Raw genomic sequence first — 17012 nt, 5'->3', positions numbered from 1 at the left:
TAGCCAACTCAATTTGGATTATCATGGCATTCTGTGCTTTGCATAAGGTATGGGAGGCAAAAGGGGAATACTTCCACAGCAAATGGGCACAGGACAGATCTGGTTTTCAGAACCTATACAAACAGTCAGATCCCACACATGTGCACAGAGCTCCTGGTTTCCAGTGAACCAGGGAAATTCTTGATGTTGTGTTCTCATACATCATGGAACAACAGGAAGCCAGAAGGTGAATTAGGACTGTGCTGAGGGACACTATTATGATGCTCTGGTGCTGCTTGAAAAAAAGAGCATTACCATAAACTTCTGTTGCAAGATACCTTGGTGGATTTTGATCCCCTGCTGCTGACATTAATGTACTAACTGAAAGGCGACAACTGCAGGGAGGACCCTTAAGATTAACAACCTGGGCCATGGTTTTGTGCTGTGGTGACTGTTCATACACTTTAATGCCATCATTGACCAATGTTTTTGTTACATGTTTAACTATTCTGTTTCACTTTGGTTTATGGGGTGTACTTAAGCAATGTTAATGTAATTAAACAGTTCTGTATGGTTTTGGAAGGGACTTCACACTTGTCTTCTTCACACTTATTTCTGACAGCATGGCTCATCGCACTTGTCAGGTGCTATGCATGGTTACTCCCAAAGCACAAGTACTCTCATGATGGTTGTGCCAGTGGTAACTGTTTGGTGGGGACGGGAGTCATTAAAGCACCACTCGGTGGCAGGTATCTTCACTGTTAGTTTAGTTTTGTTTCCTTTGTGTTGTCATTTAATTACTAACAAAGACAACAACTTTTCAGTAAATTCTGTTTTTCATTGTGGTGCTTTGGACAGCAACAGTTAGTGCACAGCTTACTTTATTGTCATGAACGATGAACCCTTTTAAACAAAAATAAGTAAATTCATGGCTGGGGGAGAGGTTTGGGAAAGGGTTGTGGATGGAATTGTTCACATTTCCACAGCACCAGACTTTTAAAGAAATCACATTCATGGGCTGTGAGTCCTGCTACCTCATCCCAATCTTCTGGGAAGTATCATACTGATCATACTTGGAAAACAAGTTGCACACACAAGTGAAGTGAATAGTACGTACATGGAATATAGAACTAGACTTGTTTGTAATAGGAACAAATGAACCAAAAAAAAAAAGAAAGAAAAAGGCCAAATTCTCTCCGAAGTAGGCAAACATTACTTTCTGTGGACAAGTTTCTGTGTCCTTCCCCTCCCTCTCACCCTGATGGAGGGGGAACGGCTGTGGAATAGTGTGCAGGGAAAAAATGTGAACTTGTCCTGTGTGGTGTTTAGGGGCTGAATACAGACCATGTTACTGGGACTAGATCAGGCTCATCAGGCTCCTGAATGCTCTGGGGGTTCCCTGAGAGGGACTTTGGAGAAAGTGGTGTCTGGCACCTAGCATGCTCCTCCCTAGTAAGGGGGAATGTGGGATTCACTACTTCAGCAGCAGTCTGTGAAGGCCCCTGGAGAAGGAGGAAGTGTTGCATGTTCCCATAGAGGAGCAATGGCCACAGCAGCAGGCAGACCCTGAAAATGTTCTACCAGGGATTGCATAAGTCCATGATCCTGTTCCCTCTGTGCACACTCCCATTGCTTGTGCTGTCTCTCCATTTCCAGAAATTCCTTATCCTGCCTAAGAGCCTGCTCCTCCCTTGCTGTAAGTACATCTGCTGCTGACTTCTTCTCTCTCTGCCAACAAACAGGTCCTCCAGAGTCCTCCAGAGTCTTCCTTTGCTATCTCTTTGGTGCCGCTGCTGCCCTCCCAGTGGAAAAGTTTCCCTCTTGGCATCAGAATGTCCTGGCAAGTCAAACACAAGAGTAGCATTATATTTCATTTTTCCTTGGAAAGTACCTAAATCCGCCCATATAATGCAATTTTGCTGGCAAAGGCCACAATACTGACACTTTTTCAAATCCTAGGAATGCAGCTGTTACAGTTTCCTTCCATCAAATTATTTTTGTAGCCCATGATCAAGGAGCTGAGGCTCAAAATGGTAAGATACTGGCATTACTTTTATTAAAATATTGCAATGTTTACAGTGCATGGATGGACCGCTGGGGTGGGGTTCGGTTCCTTCAGGGGTAATGTTACCAAGTCACCTTTCTGTTCTTTAAAGGTTGGTCATCCCTTGGAGAACATAGCAGTTTTGAAGGTACCAGAATGGAAAAAAGAAGGGACGTTCCAGTACTCTGCAGGACAGCCGGCCACCTATGCCACAGAGATGTTTCTGATAATGGTGACCCTTCCACATATTGCTGAGTGGAGGGATTTGGTGAGCTATGAAGGTGGACCAAGCACATTTGTCCTGCCATTAAATCTGAAGAACCAACTTGAATTTCTGCTACACCAAAAATGTACTGAATTATGCTTATAGGGCTAGATGGCAATTTGAGAGGAAATTGACTGTATTCTACACTAGCAGATGGAATTTCCATGGAAGAGGAACAAAGAACCACAGAAAACATCCACCCACCTCCTAACATCCACCCCCCTCTGCATTGCCAGAAAGTCCGGCTCCTGTGTCCAGCAAACAGCATTGAAAGGGTGAGGGAAACAGAGTAGCATTGCAAGTGTATTTTCTTCCCTGAATTTCTGGATTAACACCACAACCCAGTCATCTCTACACTGCCAAAGGACCAGCACTGTGTTTTCAAAGTGGATCCTTCACCCTGCTAGCTGCCATGGGCTGTGAGGGACCCCCTCAGTTCTGAGCACTGCAAGTAGACCCCGGAGCTCCCAGCCATGGGCCTCGCAGCTCCGAACCACTGCAGGCAGTGGAGGGGACTCCAGTGCTCTCAGCCACTGTGGGCAGTGGGGGGGAGTGGGGCAGAGCCCCAGCAGAAGTGGGTGCTCAACCCCCCTCCTTCCCCATTTTATCACAGTTATTTTTAGTAAAAGTCAGGGTCAGGTCACAGGCTCCCTTGAATTTTTGTTTATTGTCTATGATCTGCCCATGACTTTTACTAAAAATAACCATGACAAAATCTTATCCTTAATCACAAAATCCTTTAATGCTCTGCCAGATATAGCGGAAATTCATTTATATAAGATATTATACACAGTGCCACTTAGTGGCTGAATTGTACAATGCAGTTTAGCATTCCATTACCTCTCCCCCTTTAAATTGTACATTCCTGCCATTTAAAATATTTATACCTTCACACTGCCTTTGAGATTCAGTATGTATCAGGCTGTTAAGTGTCTGAAAACTACTGGTTTTCTCATTACATGACCCAGATGCATAACAACTTAATCATCTGGCCATCCATTAGTTGCAACTACCAGCTGTGTTCGGTTTGGAATCCTTGAGTCATTGTCTTCTTATTCAGCATCTACCATGAACAGAGTTTGTTCTGTTGATTGTTCTTTCTGAGGAACAAACGGTAGATGTCGACAGTTTCTGGTGAACTCTCCCCTTTTGGTCCAAGTCACATTGGGGCACTGCATTCTTTTTCTTTATGATAGCTGGAGTTGTCCATCCTTTTTCTCCATCCAATTTGACACAAATACAGTCACCAGGTTCTAGACCTGGCAGTTCTCTGAATAACATCTGTTGCAAAAGTATTTGTAGGCTTTTTTTGCCTGTTGATCTGATTTGGCCACTCTCTTCATGTCTGGCCACTTTAGAGATAGATTCTTTTCCAAACAGGGAACAGTAGTTCTTAGTTGTCTTTCCACTGGGAGTTGTGTTAGACTATATCCAGTAACTGCTATTGGCGTTAGTTCATAACTCAGAAGACCAAGGAATAGATCTTCTTGCTGTAGGATTTTCTTGGCTGTTTGTACAGCTCTCTCAGCCTCTCCATTCACTTGTGGGTAATGTGGGCTGTTAGTAATATGATCAAAATCATATTTCACTGCAGCAGAATTTAAGTCATTTCAAACAAATTTTGGTCCTTTGTCTGTCACTAGTTGTTCTGGAATGCCAAAGTGAGCAAAAAATCACTTCAGTTTCTTCAGTGCTGATCAATACTGTTCAAGGGAGAACTGAAAGTGCTCAGCTCAGGTCTCAGGAACATGTTATGTCTTTCAAGTACATTATTTCTATATACCTGGAAAAATAGTCACTAATGACTAGGTAATGATGTCCTTTGAATTACTTAAATTGCAGCTAGCCCATTCCAAGGTCTCTCTGGTAGGGATGCTTGCACACTGCATGATCCAGCATTCTCTTAAATTGATTTGTACTGGATCTCCTTTCAAAAGTCCACTGTCATCAAATCCTCAATCCAGTTCTTCCTCCATTCTCACTGGGCCCATCGTGGCTGCCATGCTGTAACTGAGAAGGTTATTGGTCTTTGATCATATGCACTCTGAATGCATAGCTTTAGTTTTGGTAAGTTGTTTCTATGATGAATTGGCCCTTGCAATTCAGAATACCTCCAGGGCTAGTCAAAGCTGTGTCAAGTGACTCAGCTCTGGGAGGGGTTGAAGGTGATTGTAAATCCATTCTTAGATGACTGTGATGTCAGCTCTTGAGTCAATTTTAAAGTCAATAGTCTTGCCATGAATATTCCAGGCAAGCTCTATATCATCACAAGTGATAAATCCCAGAAACAATGGTTCTTGATTGTAATAAGAGTCAATTCTCTGACTGCTTTGGTGCAGCAAACAGCTGCAAAATATCTATTCCATGCATGTATTACACCCTGGACATGCATCATCTCTTGAGATATGATTCTTTCCACATCTTGTACATGTAGGAAGGAATTTGTGCCTCCTTAGCCTGGGAGTTTTATGATAATGACTTTTAACACTCAAGTGTCTATTTATAGCTTCTAAGGTGGTTTCAGGTTTTTCAAGTTGCTCTTGCCTCTTGTTCTGTTGTTTGACTAATTTTGACTGTTTTGCTGTCTGTATAGCTGTGGCTAGGGTTAATTTTCTCCTCAGTTATAGCTGCTGTGAAATGTTTTTATCTGTTAACACAATAATAAGCTTGTCTGATATTTTCACATTTTGCATTGTCAAAATCAGTTTTCACCCAACATATGCAGAGCTCTAAAACATTCAACTTTTCCCCCTAGTTTTTGAATTGTCTGGTGGAAATATGTTCTTTCATAAACCACATTTCCCTGAGATATAAAGTATGCATCAAACATAGCCAGACCACTTTCATAGTCATCTTTGTCTTCAGTAAAGTCAAGGGATTTAAAGATATGCTCTGCTTGCTTCCCCATAGCATAAATTAAAAATGACACCTGTATATCTCCAGTTTCTTTGTGCAGCTTGGTAGCAAAGCAAAATATTGTTTCCAGCCTGTCTATTCTGAAAGTTTGGAAAAGCTGAAGTTCTCTGGAGCACTGAAGAGTGGCATTTTGAAAAGATTCTGTAACCTTTTGTTGCTGTGTTCCTTCTCTCTTCGTTGCTGTTCCCTCTCTTTCTGTTCTTAGTTTACTCCTGACACTATTTCATGCTCCTGTACCAGACATGGACGGGTCACAGAGTTTATTTATATACACCAGATGTGTTCATCGTTCATTTGGGCCCTACCAAATTCACAACCATGAAAAACGTTTTCACAGACCGTGAAATAAGCCCTCCCCCATGAAATCTAGCTATTGGAGGGGTGGGAAGAGGCAGGGCTGGGGGTGCCCCAGCCGGGAACTCCTAATGTTCCCTGGGCTCCAGCTGCTAGTCCCTGGGTTGGGGAGGGACAGAACTTGCTCTTCCCCTGCACTACATGGCCAGTCTTGGGGGGAGATCAGATCCACCTCCAGGTACCTCCCCCTGCTGCAGGAAGCTTCAAGGCTGTTGCCCAGCTCCAGAGCTTCCTGCAGCAGGGGGAGGTATTTGGAGGTGGGTCTGATCTCCCCCCGAGAGTGGCCATCCAGGGGAAGAGCAAGTCCTGTTCCTCCCCTGTCCAACCGGGACTAGCAGCTGGAGCCCCCAGCTGGGGTGCTCATAGAAGCACAGGAGGGGATCAGATCCACCTCCAGGAACCTCCTGCAGATGCAGGAAGCTCTGCGACTGCTGCCTTTAGAGCCCAGCTCTGAAGGCAGCACAGAAGTTAGGGTGGCAATCCCATGAGCCCCCTACAACTGCTTTATGACACACACACCCCCAACCTCTCTTTGGGTTGGGATCCCCACAGTTACAGCACCTTGAAATTTCAGATGTAAACATCTGAAAATGTGAAATTGACTAATTTTCAAATCCTATGGCCATAAAATTGACCAGAATGGACCATGAATTTGGTAGGGCCCTAATCATAAGTTCCTTTAATGCTCTGCCAGATATGGCTGAGGTTTGTTTAAATAAGGTATTTTACACACAGTATCACCTAGTGGCTGAACAGTATAATACAGTTTAGCATTCCATTGCAAGAGGAGAAGTCGCTCACCTAGGACTGGGAATGGTAATAAATATTTCCAGTGGTCACAGGAAGAACTGACTGCCTTGACTTTCCTCAGACAAACAAAATGTTTCCTTTCCCTTCCCAGACCTGCATCCAAGCCCCCAACCATCCCTACGCCCTTCCCACACAGCTCCCATTCGCAAGGGGAAGAAAAGTGGTGGGAGAGGGTGGTTTGGGGTCTTTGTACAACCATACGTCATAAAACTGTTCTTTCCCCACCTGGGCCCTTTCAGGACCTGCCTCCTCCTTTCCTTCCTTTCCCCCTGGTTGGCCTGGCCCAGGGATGATCACTGTTCAGAGTGCTGACCGACAAAAGAACAGACTCAGGGGCACAGGGACTGCTCGTTAATACTCTGTTATAGCTTCCACTTAATGCTTTATAGTGGTTCATGGGGTTTCAATACAACCAATGATTTTCAGCCGTGGCTTGCTCGTGAACCATGTCAAGGTGAAGTGGTGGTGTGTTGAAGGGGTTGGCTTTAGGCATGTAATTCCAGAGTCAGCGGATATTTCTGGGGCAGGATAAATTGTAATTTACCAGCCTCAGATTCTGGTTCCTGCCTCAGCTAGGGCTCCTCCTCAGTCTCCTCAGAGGGGGCAACCTCAACAAGGTCCATCAGAGAGAGATGCAGAGTAACATGCTCCTCTTCTTCCAGGTCCCCAGGGGCTTCCTCCAGGACTTCCTCCCAGGACCCTCCTGCCTCCTTGCCCTGCCCCTCATGAGGATCCTGCTGTGCATTGAGGCTAGCAGGGTCAAGGAGGGGGTTATGAATCAGGTTCAGTAGTCACAGCCTCGAGAGCACCAAGTCCAGCTCATCAATGCAGGGGCAATTGCTAGGTCCCCTCCCAGAGAAACTATTAAGAGTCCTTCACACTCCAGTACAGGTGCCTGAGGTGCTTCATGAACTCCCAGTACTGGGACAGAGTCCAGTGAATTCCCACCTCCTCCAGTCTCTGTGAAATCTCCTGGTACAGGTGTATTTTCCTGCCAGTACAGGCGAAGTCAGGGAGGATGGTGTACTCTGACCATACACTGATGAGCTCCAGAGATCAGATGCACCTTTGGATACTAGAGTTAGTTTTATTGATTCATGGAGATAGAACACCCAAGTTGTTTCCCTACTTTATTCAGAAAGAGATTAGAGTCTTTACCTTCCATGCAGATAGCCTGTACAGTGCTATTCTTTGCCTTTTTCTTAGAGATGTTTTCCTAAAAGGAAAAAGCATTGAATTATTAGCAACAAAATTTTTAGCACTTCTTCACTAACTCTGCTCAACAAGATGTTAGTTATATCATATAAAGGATGACTAGAAGGTACTCAGATTCTACAGTGATAAAAGCAGCACAAGCAGGGCAAGCTCCAGGCACCAGCTTTTGAACCAGGTGCTTGGGGCGGCATTGAGAATAGGGTGGCAGTCTGTGTCCCGCGGTGGCAATTCGGCGGCGGCTGCTTGGGGCGGCAAAATTGGTAGAGCAGCCCCTGAGCACAAGAACCTGTATAAACTAGAACAGAACAAGAAGATGGGTATGTTGGAGAAGCTCAGAGTACACTGAGTCCAGAGTTTGAACATAGGGACACAGAACAGCATCATATGGCTGCACATCCTCCCGTCACTGGAACATTTGTGTATATGAAATCCTAGATTTCGCTTTTTCTAGACAAGAAAACTTTTGAGATAATTCATGTGGATCTAAAGGCAGAGGAGGCCTGGAATTACTTCAAGTCAAAGTTGCAGAAACTATCAGAAGCCTAGGTTTCAGAGTAGCAGCCGTGTTAGTCTGTATTCGCAAAAAGAAAAGGAGTACCGGTGGCACCTTAGAGACTAACAAATTTATTAGAGCATAAGCTTTCGTGAGCTACAGCTCACTTCATCGGATGCTTATGCTTAGTCTCTAAGGTGCCACCGGTACTCCTTTTCTTTTATCAGAAGCCTGTATCCCAAGAAAAGGGAAAATATTCACAGGCAGGAGTTGTAGACCAAGCTGGATGAGCAAGCATCTTAGAGAGGTGATTAAGAAAAAGCAGAAAGCCTACAAGAATTGGAAGATGGGAGGGATTAGCAAGGAAAGGTACTTTACTGAAGTCAGAACATGTAGGGATAAAGTGAGAAAGGCCAAAAGCCATGTAGAGTTGGACCTTGCAAAGGGAATTAAAACCAATAGTAAAAGGTTCTATAGCCATATAAATAAGAAGAAAACAAAGAAAGAAGAAGTGAGACCGCTAAACACTAAGGATGGAGTGGAGGTTAAGGATAATCTAGGCATGACCCAATATCTAAACAAATACTTTGCCTCAGTCTTTAACGAGGCTAATGAAGAGTTTAGGGATAATGGTAGGATGACAAATGGAAATGAGGATATGGAGGTAGATATTACCACATCCGAGGTAGAAGCCAAACTCAAACAGCTTAATGGGACTAAATCGGGGAGCCTGGATAATCTTCATCCAAGAATATTAAAGGAACTGGCACATGAATTGCAAGCCCATTAGCAAGAATTTTTAATGAATCTGTAAACTCAGGGGTTGTACCATATGACTGGAGAATTGCTAACATAGTTCCTATTTTTAAGAAAGGTAAAAAAAAGTGATCCAGGTAACTACAGGCATGTTAGTTTGACATCTGTAGTATGCAAGGTCTTGGAAAAAATTTTGAAGGAGAAAGTAGTTAAGGATATTGAGGTCAATGGTAATTGGGACAAAATACAACATGGCTTTACAAAAGGTAGATCGTATCAAACCAACTTGATCTCCTTCTTTGAGAAGGTAACAGATTTTTTAGACAAAGGGAATGCAGTAGATCTAATTTACCTCAATTTCAGTAAGGCATTTGATATGGTTCCACATGGAGAATTATTAGCTAAATTGGAAAAGATGGAGGTCAATATGAAAATTGAAAGGTTGATAAGGAACTGGTTAAAGGGGAGACTACAGCGAGTCACACTGAAAGGTGAACTGTCAGACTGGAAGAAGGTTACTAGTGGAGTTCCTCAGGGATCGGTTTTGGGACGAATCTTATTTAATCTTTTTATTACTGGCTTTGGCACAAAAAGCGGGAATGTGCTAATAAAGTTTGTGGATGACACAAAGCTGGGAGGTATTGCCAATACAGAGAAGGACCAGGATATCATACAGGAAGATCTGGATGACCTTGTAAACTGGAGTAATAGTAATAGGAAGAAATTTAATAGTGAAAAGTGCAAGGTCATGCATTTAGGGATTAATAAGAATTTCTGTTATAAACTAGGAATGCATTACTTGGAAGTAACAGAGGAGGAGAAGGAACTCGGAACACTGGTTGATCACAGGATGACTATGAACTGCCAATGTGATATGGCCATCAAAAAAGCTAATGCAGTCTTGGAATGCATCAGGCAAGGTATTTCCAGAAGAGATAAGGAATTGTTAGTACCATTATACAAAGCACTGGTGAGACCTCATCTGGAATATTGTGTGCAGTTCTGGTCTCCCATGTTTAAGAAGGATGAATTCAAACTGGAACAGATACAGAGAAGGGCTACTAGGATGATCCGAGGAATGGAAAACCTGTCTGATAAAAGGAGACTCAATGAGCTTGGCTTGTTTAGCCTAACTAGAAGAAGGCTGAGAGGACATACGATTGCTATCTATAAATATATCAGAGGGATAAATACCATGGAGGGAGAAGAATTATTTAAGCTCAGTACCAATGTGGACACAAGAACAAATGGATATAAACTGGCCATGAGGAAGTTTAGACTTGAAATTAGACAAAGCTTTCTAACCATCAGAGGAGTGAAATTCTGGAACAGCCTTCCAAGGGAAGTAGTGGGGGCAAATGACATATCTGGCTTCAAGACAAAGCTTGATAAATTTATGGAGGAGATGATATGATGGGATAGCCTAATTTTGACAATTAATTGATCTTTGACTTCTAGCAGTAGATATGCCCAATGGCCTGTGATGGGATGTTAGATGGAGTGGGATCTGAGTTACTATAGAGAATTCTTTCCTGGGTGAGTCTTGCCCACATGCTCAGGCTTTAGCTGATCACCAAATTTGGGGTCGGGAAGGAATTTCCCCCAGGGCAGATTGGCAGAGGCCCTGGGGGTTTTTCGCCTTCTCTGCAACGTGGGGCATGGGTCACTTGCTGGAGGATTTTCTACACCTTGAAGTCTTTAAACCACGATTTGAGGACTTCAGTAGCTCAGACATAAGTTAGAGATTTGTTACTGAAGTTGGTGGGTGAGATTCTTTGGCCTGCGTTGTGTAGGAGGACAGACTAGATGATCATAATGGTCTCTTCTGACCTTAAAGTCTATGATTCTATGATCTCCATTTACATGCACTGCAGACAACTGTGTTACATCACAGGATAAAAATGGCCTATTATCTTTTTGGAAATCTTTGTGACCTTAATTATCTGATTATCATAGACAATAAATATGTTTTGAAACCCAAGATTTCTGATAATGATTTTCCATGTAAATTAGAGCTGCCTGATAAGATGACCCTGATTTGAGTAATCGGAAATTTTAGACAATTGAAGTTTCGATATTTAAGGTTCCACTACTATGCAAAATTGGTAGTTTTCATGTGTTGTTCTCTCCTTTTTGAAATGCTTATGTTTCTAGAAGTTTGAGGTAAGACTGCAAAGGATTCGTACAATATCAGGCTGCATGTGTTTTATTCTCATGTGACTCAATTAAGCAGTATTCCTAACTGAAAATATTTCTTTGCAATTTTTTTACTTCCATTTGATATTTTCAATATTGCTATAAGTTCCTGTTGCTGGCTTCTCCTCTTTCTTCAGCATTATTACACAAATATGTCTGCTAGGAATAATTAGCTATAGTTTATCACAGAACTGGTGTAATACTGTACCTATGAAACAAATCATTACTATAACCTGTTTTAAATAAGTCTCAGCTTCATTCTGAACCAGTATTCTTGGCATCCTTAGCCAATCAGAATGAAGAACTGAGATCTACACATTTTATAGGTGCTAATTCAATCTGGAGCTAAAACCTTGACAAGCCATATCATGAGTAATAAGAGGTTATGCAAATAAATTATGTAAGTCCTTTTACATAATTTAAGAAGCCCTAACACATACTGTGGATATGGAATATGGTATTTATTAGCCTTTTGGATTAGGTATATTTTGTGGAGAAAAATGAGGATTCTTCTTTCCAAATAATACAATGCATATGCCAATGGGCTACAGTGATTTACAAGTTTACCACATAATCATAAAAGACGTATTAAATTCCAAGAAATAAGCCAAGTTCAGGTAATATGAGAATTTTCCAGAACCTTCTCAAAGATAAGAACTTTTATGTCCAAAGACTTTTACCCAAATATTCCCAATAAATAGATAATATGTCTCTCATACAAAAGCTTATTTGTATGCCAATACCACACCCAGATACAAGTCATAGAACAGGGGCCTATTATAAGTCACTGTACAAACATGAGAAGACATCCCTGCCGCAAAAATCTTACAATCTGAATCCATAATTTTCTGCTGCTGTGCATGATCAGCAGCCTGATTTGACACTTCTGCATTCATTTGCCAATTTTCCCCTCTCAATTTTTCACATAAGCATGCCCCCAAATGCAACATATTTTGCTTTCAATTATTTATCAAATGAATTGCTACTCTGTTCTGCTGGAAAGTTATTACTCACAGCCCAGGGTGAATGAAACATGAACAATATTAGTCTATGTCAGTGTTTTAGCCCATCTATGCAAAACATCAGGCTTAGTTTAATAAAATATAACCAAAGAAATAAAGGGATGTGAACAATATTGATTAATTGTGATTTGAGGTGGAAAATTAAAGTAAGTTGGAATTCATTTAACTAGAATGATTTCTTTGGTACTCACATGAAGACTGAGCCATAGAAAAATGCAAATTTGTTTAGGTCAGAAAAATAATTTTTGTAATAAAATTACAAAAACCAAAACACTATTGTGTCAGTGGGATACTTGGATGCCTGAGGAATATAGAGCAGGGCCTTTGGTTTGCTTCAATATAATACTAATGTTTCAGCATTTTGCATGTCCCTGTGGCTTGCCACTTCCTGCAGCTCCCATTGGCCGGGAATGGTGAACCCTGGCCATTGGAAGCTGCAGCAGGCCATGCGTGCGGACAGTCAACGTCAGCAAAATGTCTCTCAGCCCACAATCAGATTACTGAGCTAGAGCATTCTAAACAGCACATCTGAGTTCCAAGAGAGATCAGGAAGAGATCTTCTTTCATATTTTCAAGTCATACAGTGCCTTTATCACAGTATTTCCTAAACAACCAGAACAGAAGAAAGCCTAGATGTGAGCAGAGTAACAACACATGATTTTGTAGGATAGCAAATTCACATTACTCTCAAAATAAGGGACCTAGAACAGGATGGAGAACTGGTCTGACTGCTCCCTAGCAAAGCACTCACTGTTTTAAACTGGTATTTTAATACCATGGGAACAGTTGCTTAATTGGACAGTTTTGTTCCTTAATTGTAACAGTTCCTTAATTGGACCATATTCAAACCTGGTGTAATTTCATTGGCTTCTATCATGTTATAGCAGGGATTAATTTGAACATGGGATGCTACATCCAGGTAAAACGAAACAAAATGCAGAAGGTCATTCCATGAAGATAGACTAGTAATTACTAAGATAACTGGATATGGCACTCTGTCACTGAGCACAGAAAAGATAAGGCAGGGTTTATAGTAATAAGGCCTTGATTTAGAAAAAAGGTTAAGCATGTTCTTAAGCCCATACCTATATACTTTAGTTAAGTTCTTCAGTACCTGTTTAACTTCCTGGTAGAGTGGTCTTCATGTGAGCCCCTCAGCTGTGGATTTCACTCCCCTCCATGATACAAGAGAGCTGAAATTTCTTGACTTTGAGGACAACCTATAAGGTTTGTATATTTTTTTAGGAATCAGGAAGTGGGAAACGACTGAGGATTGGGGAGACCAAGGTATTCGTAGATTATTTTTTGTTGTTGTTGGATATGTCATGATATAGGGAGCGGATATGCTACTAAATTTCTGTATATGGTGTTTTGTGTAAAATTTTCTAAAAGACACCTGGAGTGTGGGATAGGAATTTATTCATTATAGTTTTTTATAAACTGAACTAAATAATAAATAGACAACATGATTTCTGGAGAATCTGCAGTGCATGTTTGTGCAAAGGGGAGGAGTAGGTGATGCCTGGGGACAAATTCTCAAGAGCATTTCAAAAGCATATTGTGTTCAGCACCAACCATTTGGCTGCTGTTCTTTCCTCCTCTTCTGAGATATTGTCTGATAGCCATCAAGTGAACATCCTGTGAAATACCCTCACTTCACCAAGAATGGCCTGGGGCCATCAAAGAGAAACCAGCAGCACAGCTAGGAACAAATCATGTGAAATAGTGCCAGATAGATGTTGGTTTTTAAATAATGCAATACAATTTAGGTTTTATTTTTTATAAAGGAGCTTCTGGAAACAGATGTAGGCCCTAACTCTACAAACTGCACTGAGCACCCTCGATTATCATTAAAACAGGGCTTGGGATGTTCACCACTCTTGAAAATCAGGACACTTACCCAAGTAAGTAGTCTAAGCATCCACATTCAAACATTTTAGGCATGGCTTTTAACAGTGTAAATCATCAGAGACAGCCAAGTTATTAGGCTGTACTCCCATATGCTGCTTGTAGGCACACAGGTCCTCCACTTTCTCATCACTCCTCCTGGATTACTTAAACTTAACTCTGTGATGAGTAACTCGAAGAGGAGTTTTCCTGGAAGCAGGACGGTCACTAACGGCACTCCCTGAATCTTCTACAATTTCATACTAATCACTGGCCACTTCCCTCCAAATAGCTGCCACCAAATTGGATGCCGCCTCCTCAATTCATGATATCAAAGAAGTAAAAATAAATTCTTCCCACTAAAATAAAAACCTGTTCTCCCACAAATTAGGACATTAAATAAGGAAGTGTTTGAACCAGCCTGTGTGTGCCCCCATTGTACAAACTGAATCAAAATCCAACCCTTTCCTTTATGTAATTTAACATTTTAAAGCTCATCTTCATGTTTCTTTTCTGCAGGCAGACCATATAAGGCATTTGTGTTGTCAAAGCCATCCCCTAGGATTTCTTGTGATGTGAACTGGACATCCAAAAGGTCTTGCCATAGAAATCGGATAGCGTATATATTTCTTTTGTGGTGCTGGGAAACTGATCAGATTAAAACATTATCAGGTAATTCCATATCCAGTACAAATTCAAAACCATTTCTGCCTCCCAGCATCTTGGTTTGTAAATGCAGGATAGGGCGATTACTGCAGCATACCTGCACTTAGCAAATGAGAAATATCAAAATAAATAAACCATTAAATCCATATTGGAGCATGACAAATTGATTTTGAAATCATGTTTTCTGCAATCAGTTGCTGCTATAGTGATTGATTGTTTCAAAATTTCATATGGATTTGAGGTCTTGGACTCACATTATTGAGAATGAAAAGGTGATTTAGCAATTCCCGGAGTATTTGCCATAAACTCAGCATTCATTTTTATTTTTATCATCTTTTGGTATTTTAGGAAACCCCTATTGAATTGCTTATGTGCCGAAAACTTTGGAAACCAGATAAGCTTATTTTGTATTTAATTTGCAAAACATTGCACTCTGTTTCTCTATTGTATATATATTCTATTATAAATACCTATACACAAATGCAATCTTCCTAATATTTAATAAGAAATTATTTGTTTAGTATTCTTCATTTTTTAATGTATCATTTTATATAGATTAGTAAGCATATTAGAGAAAAATAGAAACAGAAGGGGAAAATAGTATTTCCTTTTAGGTTCCATAATATCAAATTGCTCTTTTCCTCTATTTTCAATAACAGCCTCCAATTAGAAAAAAATATTACCATAAGAAGGGACTATTAAATGAGGGATGTTGCACTATGAATTAAGTAAATAGAAAAAAATATATCAATGGAAGAAAATGTAACTATAGCAGAATCTTAAGATCTGATCCTACAAAACTGTCAGGGGGCTCTATTGTAAGAGCCAGGTATCCAGTTTCATTTATATAGAAAATTAAATAACTGCTAAGAATCCTATAGTGCAACTTACAGTGTAACAAAAATTAAGAGAACGTGTCTAATTACCTTACAGATCTCACTACAATTATAAAACAATTGGCATATTCAAAACTCAAGATTAATAAAATCCATCCGTTTGTTAGCAAACCCAGACATGTTTTACTAATACATTTCCAGTAAGATATTTAATGCAGGAGCTAGGAGGAATAAAAAAGTATCAGGCATCATCAAAACTGAAAACGCTTATTTTTTTTCTGCTTTAAAACATGTGTGCATTTTTGCTGGAAATTAAACCATGACATTTATTCCTTAAGGGTCAAAATTTTGTCTTGATATCCAATGGATGTGCACTATTTCTCTAAAGCTATCACAGGAAGCTAGGAAGAAGGAGGAGGTAATAGGTAGACACAGTACAGAGAAGCAGAGTGTGGGATAGAGTAGCTTTAGGGATAATATTTTTATTGCTTGGATTACAGTAGTTGCTTGGATTACAGTAGTAGTTACAGAAAGTTCCTTGTTCAGTATTAGAGGAAAGTAACTTTCTGTAATTCCTTACTATTTTAAATGACATTACATGAACTACGAGCACAGGCCATGAGCATGTATGGCATGTGCCAAGTTTGAGAAAATCTGTTTATTCCTCCAGGGAGTGGAAGGACCAGGGAGGTTTGGATGCTGCCCTGGTGCAGGGGTGGGGGTGAGTAGAAAGACTGGAGTGGTGGTATTGTTGCAGAGCAAGCTTGCCCCACACTAACTCCGGGCCGGGGGGTGGGGGCACGGTAGTGGCCCATACCTAAGCAGTGCTGCAACTCCATGTGCCAAGTTGCAATGCCCGGAGTGGGAAGCCATGCCAGCCAGCCCCACAGGACAGGAGCTGCTGCCACCAGAATAGAGGAGTTGTAGGTCGAAGCAGGGTAGTCCCATGAAACCCTGTTAAGAAGTCTACAATATGCAGGAAGTGCTGCGGGGGAGGGGCAAGAAATTCTGAAAAATTGACCTCACTGACTTTCCAGGAAATTGTTCTCTCTGGTAAGAGAGATTCTCCCAGTACAGAGTGGGCAAGGGCTGCAGCCTCCCATTCCCTCAAATCCTAGGGTTCTGCACGCAAGGCCTTGGCTGGAGGCAGTCACATGGATGGCTGTTCTGCAGGCCCTCACAGCTGGTAGCACAGCTCCACCACAAATCCTACTGCTCTTGGCAAAGGATTCACAGCCTCCATCCCCCCTCTCATGAGCTGTGAAATAGCCACAGAGGAGACTGTGCAGGCGTTAATTTATTCAGCACCATCTCCCGCAAAAGAAACTGCAATGACAGTTTAATGCACTGTACAGACAGGGGATATTTGCAGTGCGCAATTGACCAGGTGCTTTAGTTTCATTATAGAAAAGTCATTTATGTTTGCCAAAGGTCCCTGCTGACCTTGGAAAGCACCACTTTACTGTTGCCACAGTGCAGCCCTGAGTAAACTCTTTAAAATTGTCTTTTTGTTGCAGTTATCATCAACATTCACTTTCCTATTCCACTTCCTGTGGAAAGATTTAGGTACGAT

General features: G+C 41.4%; 1 long non-coding RNA gene across 1 annotated transcript in view; it reads right to left on the bottom strand.

Moving 5' to 3' along the window:
* Positions 1 to 1207: 1207 nt before the first annotated feature.
* The window catches only part of LOC122457993, a 45809-nt gene continuing 30004 nt past the window's right edge, over positions 1208 to 17012 (bottom strand). The window contains exons 2-3 of the long non-coding RNA XR_006277806.1: positions 7527 to 7584; positions 1208 to 1816 (exon numbers count right to left, since the gene is read on the bottom strand). This is a non-coding gene — a long non-coding RNA (uncharacterized LOC122457993). The remainder of the gene's footprint in view (positions 1817 to 7526; positions 7585 to 17012) is intronic.

Source organism: Dermochelys coriacea, chromosome 1, assembly GCF_009764565.3.
Source record: "Dermochelys coriacea isolate rDerCor1 chromosome 1, rDerCor1.pri.v4, whole genome shotgun sequence".
Classification (NCBI taxonomy): domain Eukaryota; kingdom Metazoa; phylum Chordata; order Testudines; family Dermochelyidae; genus Dermochelys; species Dermochelys coriacea.
Note: the sequence above shows the minus strand (reverse complement) of the source record. Positions and strands in the feature narration are given on the sequence as shown.